Below are 14,760 nucleotides of genomic sequence, written 5' to 3'. Positions count from 1 at the left end.
TTCACTACATTTTTGTTTATATTCGCCTTTGTTACATTGAAATATTGTATTTATATATATTTATATATATATATATATATATATATATATATATATATATACTATTGTCTTTACCATAGAACTTTGATATATTCATTCATAATGTTTTTCAATATCTATGTGTTTAGAAAGCTAATACATCTCTGTATTATATATATGTATTCTTTGTATACAGTGTACAGTTTGAATCTACCAAGTCCCATGAGGAAGCCTAGTCAGGCGAAACGCGTCGGGTCACACCACATTGCTTACCTACATTGTATTACATCTATACATTTAGAAAGCATTTTTGTTTTGTCTATTTTATTTGATCCTATTAGTGACCTCTTCTTTCCAATATGGAATTAAGGGAAAGGACCACGTAACATGTTATATTACTGTATGATATGTGTGTTGTATGCTATGAATATAACCCACTGAATATATTAATAATACCTATTATCTTGCCTAAAAAACCCTGGCCTTTTCTCTTTTTCTTTTATATCCATCTGACATTTCTGGGGTAGGCTTTAATAACTCATGTCAAGGATAAATAGACCCTCGTCTCTTTCCCATTATCTCTGATTGAGAAAATGCCAAAAGTGTGAAAAAGTTGTCATTAAAGCAAAAGTTGACTACTTCGAGGAATCTAAAATATAAAACATATTCTGGTTTCTTTACAACTTTTTTGTTTAAAACACAATATGTGTTTCTTTATAGTTTTAGTTAGTTTAGTCTTTAGTATTGTAGAAAATATTAAGAATAAAGAAAAACTATTGAATGAGAAGGTGTGTCCAAACTTTTGACTGGTAGTGTATACAAAAGTAATAAATCCTCCCATCTCTGGGGTTTTTGCAAATGGGGAATTTGAATGCATATTTGGGTGACACAAAGTCATTTTGGTAACCCATATCCATTGTATCCCCAAATTATTCAAATATATCTGGACATGTTTAGTTAGTCCCAATAACAGTCTGTGTTTTTGTGCACTTGAAAGCTGATTCCACATTTTGGTGACACAAAGTCATTTTAGTCACCTCTGGTTATTTCACACACCAGGAATTCAAATATATCTCCCTGTTGGTAACCATTGGTACTATTCTTATATTTTACAATTAGGTGCATAATGGGCAAATGAATAAAGAGGGCAGTGGCACTAGGCATGGGGATAGTAGGGGGCATGTGGATTTGGCTTATTCTTCACCTCCAGCACAACTAAGCTTTTCCTCCTTGAATACTGTTCTTTTATTGTCAAAGACAACATCCTCGGTACCTACAAAGCTTCATTACCAAAAAAAAAAAAAAAAAGGATACTTTGCCTTGGTGACTTGCACAGAACAAGAGTTGCACAACCTACTACAAATCAGACTCATGTCTTTATGTGTTGGAATTCAACCTTTTATATGCAGTGACTCTTCCAGCAACAAATATTGCCATGGACTACATTATGGAATATGTGGAACTTGGGTAATTCATTCGAGTTTACTTCAGTGAGATTGCTTGTGCCACTTTAACCCACTTTGACGAAGCAACAAAAAATGTCAGTTGTATCTGGCAGTCATCATGTCACCAGCCCTGTTATTTGCATGCTCTGACAATTTTCTGCCTGCTGGAGTCACAGGAGCAGGATGAGGAAAATAGTGCGGAGGAAGAGGGCCAGAAGAACTCCATTCTCCTAAGGTTTAGGATCCATCTTGCTAATGGTCATAGCTCCTCCACCAATGGCAAACAACCAATAAGGACCTGATCTAACAGAGAGGTTTCACTTTTTTTTTCAAAATGTAGCAACCAAACCTACCCACAGTTATCATTCACATCTAGTGCTTGGCCATAATAGTTAATGTGGATATCAGATCCAGCTTGCACACCTTCCACCTCGCATATGAAGAACACAGTACTGGGTGTCCAAAATGGCAATATAGTCTGAGCTATGCATGGCTTGCCATGCTGCCTGACTGACCCTAATCAAAATGAATGAACTATGGATCACTAATGATTTTTATACCTCCCTTGGTGGATGTCACTAATTAATTGAAGCACTCCTTAGTTTTGTCTATGAGCAATCATTTATTTAGTGAATTAGGAGTACACCTTCTACTTTCCAATCCCAATGTTCCTGACATAGCTTCCTTGTACTTCTATAAGCCTATCACCCTCCCCTCTTTCTGCCCCACCCCACCACCCCTCAAAACAAAACAATAAACCAGAAAAGCTCTAATATTTTAGAAAAAACCCTCCAGGGCTCATCTCTTTTTTTTTTTTGTATGTTTGTATGTTCACCTGTATTTCATTTACACTTTTTCTAGTAAGAAATATAAAGCATATCTAGCTTCTCTTCTTTAATGTTTCTGGAAAAGAAACTTCTTTAACACAAGATTTGTGAAAAATGAAGATTAAAAACTCTTGGCTTCTTTTCCTTGGCAGGGTTATGAGTAATTCTGAAAGGGTCACACAGCATTCATACTGCACAGCGTGAAGATTCCACAATCCACTGCCTTTGTTGACCTCTACAGATGAATTGTGGAAAGTTGATAATCATTTTAACGCAAGTTATGTCATGGGGGTCAAATGTGTTTTAACTGGGCTGTAAGAACTTTTTTCATACCTTCCTTTTATTTTACAAATTAGTATTAAGTCTGATATTTTATATCTGACAAACCATGACAAATTCATGCGCTTTACCTTAAGATAATCAACACCAGTAGTCAAGATAAAAAAGCAATCTAATATTTATTTAAAAAAAAAGAAAAAAAAAACAAACTTATACCCAATGGCACCTTTTAAACTATGAGGTTTGTGTAAATTGTTTAAATGTGTAAAGAAACCGATCTAGCATGTGCTGTCAGGGTTATATGTAACCATCTTCTGAATGTCACATTCACTGCATTTTAAATAGGGCCCCTGGAGTTTACATTCGCCAAAGCAAGTACAGATGTAAATCAAATAATCTCTCCCCCTACTATACCTTCCTATGTCATGACCAGGGCAACCCAAACCTTTTGCCCAGTACCACAACCCCCTTTTACAACCTTCCCACCTCCCCTCACTTGCCAACCAACCACCCTTTTAACATATACCCCAAAAGAAACCAACCAACATTAGACTTTGAACTTAAAAATGGCTGGCAAACAGCCGATTTATTAAACAACACATTAAATTAATAACATTTCAAATATATAAATAACACATAACTAAAACATGTATTAACCAACTTAGATGAATACCAATATTAAATAAACCTTTAATCATTTATAAAACAACATAAAACAACATTATTTGCTGTATAAATCTTTATTAAACTCCCTGTTATAATGTCCAACAACCAGGCTGCAGGTCTGATCATGCAAGGTCCGTACTACCACCATCATTTTCCGCCATCACAACCAGGCCCTTAGCCGCCCAGCACTGCCTCAAGGGCCACTGACCGTACCTAATTTTAAAGAGGGGCCCTACCATCTAGAATTCCCCTTACCACAAAGTTACCATTTAAAACCACAAGACCATTGCCTTTTCAGACCCCCACCACAGAAACAAAAACACCCCCCCAACCCCTTTATAAGGATGGGTGGGAAATTTTCCTTCCTACAAAGAAACCTCCCACTTCAATACAGCCCCACCTAAATGTTCTTCCCTCTCCTTTCACCACCTAACCAAACCTCCTCTCAACTCCTCCCTGAAAAAATTCCTAACCACCTTACCCTCCCCTAGGCTTTTGCTGTCTGTCATGCAAGCCCTGCACTTATTCTTTAGCTTTGGGCCTCTCTTTATTACTTAAAATGGACATGAACTCACCATTTTTACCTTACATAAATAGGTAGACAACCCTTATATGTAAAGTAAAAATTGTATTTATTTATTTTTTTTTAAATGCAACAAAAATTTTAAAAAAGGACTGAATGGGAGCACAGAGCCTCCCGGAATACCTACATCGCGCATTATTATGATTATTATTATTATTATTAATAATAATAAACAGGATTTATATAGTGCCAATATATTACGCAGCGCTGTACAATAAATAGGGGTTGCAAATGACAGACGAATACAGACAGTTACTTAGGAGGAGACCCTGCCCCGAAGAGCTTACAATCCAGTAGGTGGGGGAATTAGCACACAATAGGAAGGGAGGCTCTGGATGCTCCTTCTGTGCATGCCCAATTTCAGATTTGTTCCACCAAGGGGAAAGAGGTGCTGATCTCATGCATGTGGCTCCCTTTTTCCCCCTTTACAGCAGTTACGTCACCCGATCTTGCACCTGCGCAGTGAGAGATCGGGTGACAGAGCAAGAAGGCTTTGATTTGAAAATACAACACAATACTACACAGCATAAAACCTTATCTCATCTGTATATAACTGGGCAGGCTTTTAGCTGCCCAAAAAGGTTGGAAACATTGTTCATTGAATCTCCATAATGCAAATGGCCAAACAGAACATATTGTTATAGGATTGTGTCAGACAGGTTTGAGTTTTTTTTGGACTCTTTCCTCACTTTTTTGGCATGCTCTCCTGTTGCATTCCTTTTAATCTTGTGGATACTTGATATTACTTCTTTATGCATTAATAAAAGAGAGGAAACAGTAAGAGATGTCAGGAGCAGAAATCATCCTGCCATCCCTCACCTTGTCTTGTAGTTGTGGCCTTTCTTATGTGGCTGTGTTATTTCAAATAAAGGAGACAGATGTTTTAGGTTCATTTATTCATTGCCATTAAACTTGTGCCACAAACTAAACTAATTTAAAAATATATTGTTTACAAAGAGAATTATGATTTCATGGAGTTCAAACTTCAGTCATAGTGACTGAGCTAATTTTAAGTTTGTAAATAATATTATGTCAAATATTATTTTATTTACTATAATTTAAATAACATATCAAGGCATCAATGTCTACTCCAAACAAGTTATTTGGCTTTTATTAAATTTGATCCCATTTAATTAGTGTATATTTTATGTGCTACCTACAAATTCCATTATCAGATCATTCTACAGTTTCATTTAGGGCATTTTCATTTTTATTGTGTTATGTAATGTGATAATGTAAAAATACTGTAGTAAAAAAAAATCCAAATGTTCAAAATTCAAACTCTTAGAAGTACTTTTGTATTTAGGAATTGGTTCAAACAGCTTTTAACTAAGCAGTATCAGTATTTAAACTCTGAATCTATATATTCCTTTTGGTTTCTCCCCACAATTTGCCAAATGTAAGGGTTAACATAATGTTTTATTCACGGACATTGATTGTACAAATCAAAAATGAACCCCTAAAATAAATTTGTGACCAGCAAAGTTATAGTGTCCTGCTTGGTATGGTAAGTGGGTGATCTTCATTATTATTTATTAACGATTTTGAGAACTTTTACAGGCTTTCTACCAAAATCCTAGGTCTCAATAAGTTTCTATAGGCTTGTTTTTTTTTAAGTTAGCTGCCCAGGTTGACGTTAAAAATTATTTATAGTCCAATCTTATAAACCTGCATGTATGGCTTTCTCTGGGGATCATTTGTGCTGACCATGACAGGCCGCGGTATTTCCTATTAGAAATCAAAATGTCATTAGGTATGTAATATTGGCATGATTTGTAGGAAATCAAGTTATAAAGTGCTACCCCGTAAGCTTAGAAACCCATGTTTCTACCAAACAGAACATTATCATTGTTCAAAGGTATTTAAAGTCATATACCCATTACTTTAATTGCTATGCTAATTTATTTACATTTGTTTTAACATATTATAGAACAACTTTGCGCACACAGCTCTCTATCTTATGGAATTTCAAAAAAGCAAACCATGCTTGACCACATCACCAATAAAACAAACCATGGTGGGTTATTTATGGGGTCAACCCTGGATTGTTGACTGCAGACTATGGATGAAAATGGAGGAAACTGACCTGTACCCAAAAAGTGTCTATATATATAGTATATGCATTTAACATGAAAAAATATATCTAAAGCGAGTTCTTTAGAAATCCAAAGCTTTATGGCCATTATTTTGTATCCGGACAATAACCAGAAATATTAGGCCAAGCTGAAATTCAAATGGCAACTAAACGCAAAGTTCAAATACACATTTACACACTGTTATTCCTGCTAAAGATTTTATATTTCTGTAAAAAAATTTCAGTCCAGACAGCCCTGCTTTACAGAAGATTTGGCTAGGTGACATGCACCGCATCTACATTGCATTGCGTAAGGTCCCAGACATAAGCTATAAACTGCCCAAAGGTATACAAATATACTGTGATTGATCATTTTTTTTTTTTTTTGGATTTACCAAAAACTTTTTAGTATAAGTGCCTGCTTAACTATATATAAAACCTAATGCATTGCTTAAGTGGGCCCTGGCACTACACAGGTGTCGGTAAATCTATAGCAATCAATGGGACTTTTAGGGTACATTAACATAAAATTACAATTTTGTTTTTAAAACAATCATAATGAAAATACACAAGATTTTTATATAATTGCTTAATGTCTCATATGATTATCTCCTATCCTTTTTATAACCCAAATTGGTTAATTTAAATTGTTAGTAAATGTGTGAACTTCCAAGTATGTAGCCAAGCCTGTAGTTATTTACATACACCACTAGATGTCAGTATTGTAGCTTCATATTTCATGTGCACATATTGGCAGTGAAACAGATGAAAAGCCAGCAAAAGCTTGATTTGCTGCCAAAAAGGAGGGCATCTTGTGAGTTTTGCAACTATGCAAATGCAGTAAATATTCTACAAGAAGATTGCGCTCTTACTGTGCAATGAAATACAGTCATGTTGCAGTCATGTCTGTCATCTGTTCATACAAATTAATAATCAGGTACAAACCGGGACCTGAATTTTAAAGAAGGGAGAAAATATAAACCAAAATAATACAATAAAAAGACATATTAAATTCCACTGTTATATACAGCAATGATGGGTGTTTTGAATTGTAAATACAACCTGGATCCGCTGTGTTACTAAATCTTTGATTCACATATTGTATTAGTAATGATCTTTCTTTTTGTGTACCTGCAACTTTGCAAACAATGGTTTAAGAACAGTCACAGAAAAAATGTGGATTCTTTTGGGTCCACTGGGGGAATCTGTACTGTCTGATATTTATTAAAATGTACACTATCCAAGCAGCATTTGCATTTGGTTGAAATAAATGTCCATACAGTACAGGCACGTCTGTCAGACCAAAGCAATTGGTGTGCGTTATTGTTATTTTTCTAATATAACTTTCTTTATTTATTAAAAAACGATGTCTGTATCACAAGTCTAGAATGTGTAAAAAGGAAGAAGATGGTGATAGTGTGACCATTTAAAATTTTACCCAAATACTATCTAAAATATTAAAAAAATATGAATATTAGCATTTAGGTTATTTGTAGCTTGATGTTAGGCATGTATCACACCATCCTGTTCTTCATTTCAGTAAATGCTCACTAGAATTCTTCTTTTTTCCCTGCAAGTGAAGGAAAAAATGTTTAGATCACTCAGCAGATTAGAAATCCCAATTTATAGTGTTAGAAAGCAAGAAAGAGATGGGTCAGTCCTGGGAATGAGACAAATATTTTCCATAAAGCCTGACTAATTTTTGGAGACCCCAATTTCTTTAAACACTTGTCCCTGTGACACCCAGTGATCACTGACACTGACTTTGTAGTGAAGAACTATTATTATTTTTTTTAATAATAAACAGGATTTGTATAGCGCTAATATATTACGCAGCGCTGTACATTAAATAGGTGTTGTAAATGACAGACAGATACAGACAGTGATACAGGAGGAGTGGACCCTGCCCCGAAGAGCTTACAATCTAGGAGGTGGGGTCAGTAACACACAACAGGAGGGGAGATATGTAGTGGTGGGAAGTAGTGGTGGTTTCAAAAGACAGAAGAAGATGGGTAGGCAAGTTTGAAAAAATGGGTTTTGAGTGCTCCTTTAAATGAGCAAGCCGAAAAAACGAGGAAGACCATTTCAGAGAGACTCTAGTCTTGGAGCCGTGCGTGTGATGAGGTTATGAGTGAGGAAGTCAGTAGTAGGTTGGTGGAGCGGAGAGAGCAGCTAGGGGAGTATTTTTCTACCAGGTCAGAAATGTAAGTGGGACAATAACTGTGTAGGGATTTGAAGGCAAAGCACATGAGCTTGAATTTGATTCTAAGGTGAAATGGAAGCCAATGAAAAGAACTACAAAGAGATGCAGCAGAAGAGGAGCGGAGGGAAGGATGGATGAGTCTGGCTGCAGCATTCATAATAGATTGTAGAGGAGAGGGTCAGGTTAGTGGAATGCCAGCGAGGAGGATGTTACAGTAGTCCAGACGGGAGATGATAAGAGTGTGTAGAAGGCATTTGGTGGTCTCAGGGGACAGGTAGGGGCGGATTTTGGAGATGTTGCGTAGGTGAAAGTGACAGGACCTGGAAATGTTCTTAATATGGGGGGTAAATGAGAGGGCAGAATAGAGGGTGACACCAAGATAACGTGCCTGAGGGGAGGGCCGAAGAACAGTGTTGTTAACAGTTAGGAATATGTCAGGGGGAGATACCTATATGTCTTACTTTTAAAACTGGCTTTAGGCCTTTGATATGTATACACAGGCATCCTGATATAAGTTCCCTGATAAATGCAGTAGGGTTTTCTAGCATTTTGATATTATTTTAGCCGTGTTTAAAATTAACCTAATGTTTTTTATAAAAAATGGATTATTGGTTCTGGAAATTTTCCATCCTGGTACATTTGGTGTGAACTATGTTGGCCTGTGGCTACATTTTCTTCTACTTTCATTAAACCTGCATCTGCTAACATTCCACCTGGTTTTAGGAAAATGATTTGCTTTAATTTCAATGACTCCCAATGCTACTGGTAGAGGGCTTGAAAATAAAAACATATAAATAAATAAAAAAAATGAGTGTTTCTTTTGTGCTGGACAACATCCTGCAATCAAATCTTTAAAAAAATGGCCACTAAACCGACTTGTAAAGAGTAAAGAACTTACAAATTGCAATGTCCTGCAGCCAATGAGCAGATTAGTTCCTGGTCATGACCCTGTCTTACTGTTGGCTGCTAGTCCTGTTTAAGCCTCTGTAGTTCTGGGCTCTGGTTGCTGAATCATTAACTGTTTCCCAACAGGTGAAGTTGTGGGTAAAGGTGTTCTATGCCTGATTGACTTTCCAGGTACCTCACCTTGGCCTGACCTCAACCTTGCTTTTTGTCTTCTGCCAGCTCTGAACTCACACCATCTTGACCTGATTCTTGCTTGCTGCCTGCCCCGACCTTGACCTGCTGCTTACTGTCCCTACAGAGATCCCGGCCTACCAATACTTTATCTTTGAATGTCTCTTGGCTAAAGCCATTTTGCTTGCCCCTGGTGAGGAGAACTTAGGGGTTGCGACCTAATGTTCTCCCAGCAGCAAATCAATCACATCGGCACTAGGATTACTGGCCCACCACCCCTTGTGTGATGCTCTGGTGATGACCAGGAGACTCCGTCCTCTGGGTAACTCCTTCGAACCTGCCAGGGGGTATAGCCCTAACAGTCTTACTTGAATTTCTGCCCTAATTTAATTTTCTTCACATTGATCTTCCCCCAAAACACATTTAATTGCTGTGTCTGTATGGATCTAACTTTATGGCTACATGGCAATTATGGTTGTAGTTTGTTGATAAAAATTGAAAAAAACTGAAAATTTTGTTAGAATTTTTGTGGACTATTTCTTGTGACTAGGTTACTCCTATTCTTACTTCATTACTAAAATAAATGAGGCTGTCCAATATAAAACACAGGTAGCACATAACCTAATGGTTGAAATCAGCAAAGCTTTATAATATTTATTAAACTAAATTAATGATTTCTTAGCAGGGGATAATTCACTTTGTATGTGATCAGCCTGTTTTTCAGTTAGTAAAAAACCCCACTGTCTGCCACCTTAACTTTAAAATATGCCCTCACAATTTATTCTTCACGTGTTAAAGTTTTAATAATTAACTTTATTCAACTGTTGACAGACACACAAGTAAATGAAATGGCTCACACCAACAGACCCATGCCTCTTATCCTACAATGAACCTAACAAGAGCATCTTACTAAGCTCCCCTCTTCTTTCCCTCTTTTTGTCACACTCTTCGGTGAGTTGACTCCTAGGAAGCCAGTTTTATGTTGAAGCTAATGTAATTTTTGGTTAAGCTGAAGTCAAAGTGGCTGAGCTTTGCATCAAGACAATTATGGGTTAGAAAATGATTGGCCTTAAGTATGTATCAGTCCACAGATAATTTGGACTCCATTACGTCTTTTAAGGGTGGCTGCAAAACAATTTTAATTGGTCTATAAATATCGTTTTCTTCCTTTTGTAAGCATTACAATATTACATCTGTCTTTTTGTGACAATTGGCTTGCTCCCCATTTCCCAGGCTTGTATCCCTACCTGCAGCAGTGTAAAGTAGAATATTCTATTTAATTAACACAATACTACACTTGCTTCTTACCTAGGGAATGTCATGCTTGTATCTGGTTCTGCAACCTATAGGTTCTGCTGTAGCTTCCCTCCCCCCTTTAATTAAAGTTTTGACATAGATTGCTCATGGATGTATAATAGATAGGTGTGCAGGTCCTACAAGAAAGTAAGCTTCAAAATCAGCAGAAAACAGGCTGTAGATCAAACGTTTGACGTACTGTGTTGCCCACATGTATTTTTCTTTCAGCTTTGAAGGCATTCTGATATGAACTTGTTTTGTCCCCAATTATTTTTTTAAGAATCCTTCTGTAGCTCTGCCTTTTACTACTTTATTATTTCTGATTATTTTGAAAACACCCATAATGATTAAAAACTGTTCTGTTGCTATGTGCTGTAACCAGGGAAGGTAGTGACAACTAATTTCAAGCGTATTGTTTACAATGTATTGGATGACCTTGTGTTTGATGAGTTATTATCAGAGGCATTAATAGGTTTCGATATGGGAAACATCTATATATTTATAAATACCAGTGACTGTATCAAATCGGCACATTCAAGAATATTTTTCTTTTAATTAATTTAATGATCTCACACAATATTGCAAAGTTTGCTATAGAGCCTTTGTGTTGAAGAACCCATTAGGGACAGCGGGAAGATTTCGCAGAATAATTCCTTTGGAAAGTTTTCATATTTATTTTTTTAGAATACTTTATCAATGTGATTTTAATTCTGTATTTTTTCACTGATTGGGTTATTGGGGATTATAAATCACAGATGAATATTTTTTAGGTATTTTATCTTAATCTGCTGTTGATGAACATGATGACAAAACTGTCACTAAAAGAATTAAATGTTCTTTGAATATTTTCTTTGAAACTAAGAGTTGAGTCAAAGCCTATTGATGTCTATAGGAAACAAATCTTCCATACAAAGGATCCAGGTTTGCTGGGTCACCGAATTTCATCCGTGATAGCCTATCATTTCCAATCTTGGGAAGTTTTAATAAATCAGGGCTAATGTTTTTAGGGTATGTCACCTTCTGAGAATGATTATGCACTGTTCCCATTAGCTAGTGGTTGTCATGCATGGTACAAAATAGGGAGGGTATGTATGGAGTATTGGTAATAGAGAAAAAAGCCCAAGAACATTCATTCAGAAGAGAAACGTTGTCCGCTTAAGTTTCTACAGTGAACCACTCACTGACTTTGACTTGAATCCACTATGAGATGGAACCCGAACCTCATTCCTAGTGGTAAGAAGCCGTTTAGCATAACTATTAAAGCAGTAATAGACTGGAAAAAATATTTAAATATTGCTGCTCCATGTACATGCATATATTACAAACCATATATAACATAATATGAAAAAAAGTTACTCACATAATATTATGAGCATCAAGATGATATCTTTTACATTACCTATACATCAAAATGTATTTAAACAAATATTGACAATACTATACATTCCTTTTAGCATACTTTCCATCTAGAAAGCAAAGCAACCTTTCTGCGTCATTTAGTTTTTATAGGCAGACTTTTTTAGTCTTTTTAGTCTATAGCTTTACTAGTGATGAAATATAAATGTCATTACAACCTAACAGATGCTAGGATACGTTTTAGAGTCACATGTGTAATATTGCTTCTGTACTATATATATATATATATATATATATATATATAGTATATGTATTGAATGAAAGTGATGTTTTCCTCCAGTAAGCTGTAGGGCTGTTCATTTCTTCATGTATTAAAATCTTCTTCTAATTTTTCTAGATATCTAAAGAAGTGTTTTAAACAAAGCTGTGATGTATGACTCAGTGTCAGCTTAAAAACCATTATGACTGCAGAGCCTCAGTCTGAGTCATCAGTAAAGTTCATGCTTCGTGAATGTCTAATTTGTTTTCCTACTTTGATACTTACAGGCCAGATGCATTATTGTAACTTGTTCCTCTTCTGCTATATGGGTATCTAGGGCTGCACTATAAATGCTGGGTGTTATTGATTATCAAAATTGTCTTTACATTTAAGTTGTATATAGAACTGTAATACGTTAGTGAATTTATAATTTTAATAAGCTGTATTTAGTAAATTAAAATTTTGAACATGTAGTGTTTGGTTTATTGACTAGGGATGAGCGAGAATGCCTAGGAATGGGTGATTGAGAATGCACACTGAGATCGCACACTGTTCTCAATGAGTGCGGCTGCGGCCGCATTCATTGAGATGATCCCCAGCACTAGAGGTTATTTATTATCTAGTGCCCGGAGATCACAGTGGAACTGCAGAAGAACTCTCAATGGAGAAACTCCATTGATTGTTCTTCTGCAGTTCTTCTGCAGTTCCACTGCGATCCCCGGGCACTAGATATTAATTAAACCCATTTAACCTCTAGTGCCGGAGATCGCTGGAGCTGCATTTATTGATAAGCTCAGCCCGCACTTTTTTTTTTTTAATTTCAAGCTCGATCAGCGAATTTACACCAGCCATTCTTACAATTTCGGTAAGCGAGAACGACCGAATTTGCTGCTGCGCGATCGAGTTTTAAAAACTTGCTCGCTCATCCCTATTGTTGAAACTTGCTCGCTCATCCCATATCCTTGCTTAGAGGATGGTCATGTAGTAATATAGGAATGTGAACATCGTTAGAACACTGTTAGAACTGTTTTTTTTATAATACATCAGTGTAAAAGGAAGTGTTGGATTCCTTTGTCCCCTTCTATAGACTGTGGTTCTATCTTTTGACCCCTATGTCACTGATGAGTCCTGTAGTAATGTAGCAGTCAATGTAGCAGTCAGAGTATGACATATGGCAGGAATATAGGCATCTGACACTCCTGAAAGATACTGCCCAAGGCTGTAACAGAGAGAATGTATGACACATGATCCATTGGAGAGGTAAGTGTAAGGACCTGGTCCAGCACCAGTACTCACCAGATGCCAGTCCCCCAATTTAACACTGCAGCCTTCACCTATAGCAAGCTCTCACTCCTCGGGAGACTGGTTGAGTTCGCCTTGCTTCTGCAGAATAAACGGTGTAGGATACTGCATTGAAGCACAGCACGGGATCCCCAGCCCGAAAAGCATCTTTTACCAACAAGTATTTGGTTTCGCTTCTGATTTTCCACAAAAACTATTTTTTAGGGAGCCGGTTAACCTAATTGCATGTTTTTGGAGGTGAACGGAAACTGTAATGCCAGCAGTTTACCTATGTGAACATGGGGGGACATGCAAATCTTTTGCAGATGATGTCCTGGCTGAGCTTCAAACCTAGGACCTAGCTACTGAGCTATTCGTGCTGCCCCTAATTAGCTTTTTAAATCAACCTCCAACCTTAGCACTTGACCTAGTTCCTAAACATATTTCTTTCATAACACATCCCCCAACATTTTTTCCAAAACACTGAACCCCTAAGACTAACAAGAAGTAACATCTATTTTGCAGTATATACGTCAAATTTACGAGCGTGGCTCAGATAGATCCAACGTTAACTTTAGACCTTTTGAATCCACAACCTTCACTTCTCCCCTCTCAAATAGACAAAAAATCACCTAAATGTGGTCAAATGGCTGCACCAGCCAATTATATTAAAAAAAAACATTTTATGATAAAACTGTAATTTAACTTTCTCATAAACATACCATAACACTAATATAAACATATATAATATAATACAAACATCAGTGCAACATTCATATCTCAATTCTCAGAAATTTATACCAGTATGTTTCTGGACAGTACTTTTGCCCCCAGTCAACTGGCTGCAGATCCTCTGCATTGCCCACATCTCCATCTCGCTTGAAGCTACCACACGTGCTCCATGTTTCCAGCCTCAAAACCCCACCCCAGGATCTCTTGCTGCAGCTTACCCAACCTACCCTACACAACCTTTTGACCTTTAACCACCTAAGGACACTCCATATCATGATGGTCCCCACCACTTTTATCTTACTGCAAAGCACCACCTCCTTGGTGGAGGTATTTAATTGCCAGGTAAGGCAGAAGGGGGGCGTGCCCAATGCTGCCCTAACACTGACACCCTCCCATGCTACCCCTTTTAAAAAAAAACCTTTCGGTCTTCCATTCATTTACCTTAACCTGACCTTTCCTGACACCCAATACCCTTCTGACTTTGACCCGTTCCTTTCAAATCACCCCTTGCGCCTGGTCATGCCCCCCCTCCAATCCACTCCTTCTGTCCCACGGCTCTGGTCTGCACTGAACTGAAATTGGCTCTAAACATTAGCTCCTATGGGATGTGTTTTATAAGAGTGTAAGTTTCCCAAATCAGTTCTCAGATGTGGTGTATATACCA

This window comes from Pyxicephalus adspersus, chromosome 4 (assembly GCF_032062135.1).
Source record: "Pyxicephalus adspersus chromosome 4, UCB_Pads_2.0, whole genome shotgun sequence".
NCBI classification, from domain to species: Eukaryota; Metazoa; Chordata; class Amphibia; order Anura; family Pyxicephalidae; genus Pyxicephalus; species Pyxicephalus adspersus.
This window is presented reverse-complemented; position numbering follows the sequence as displayed.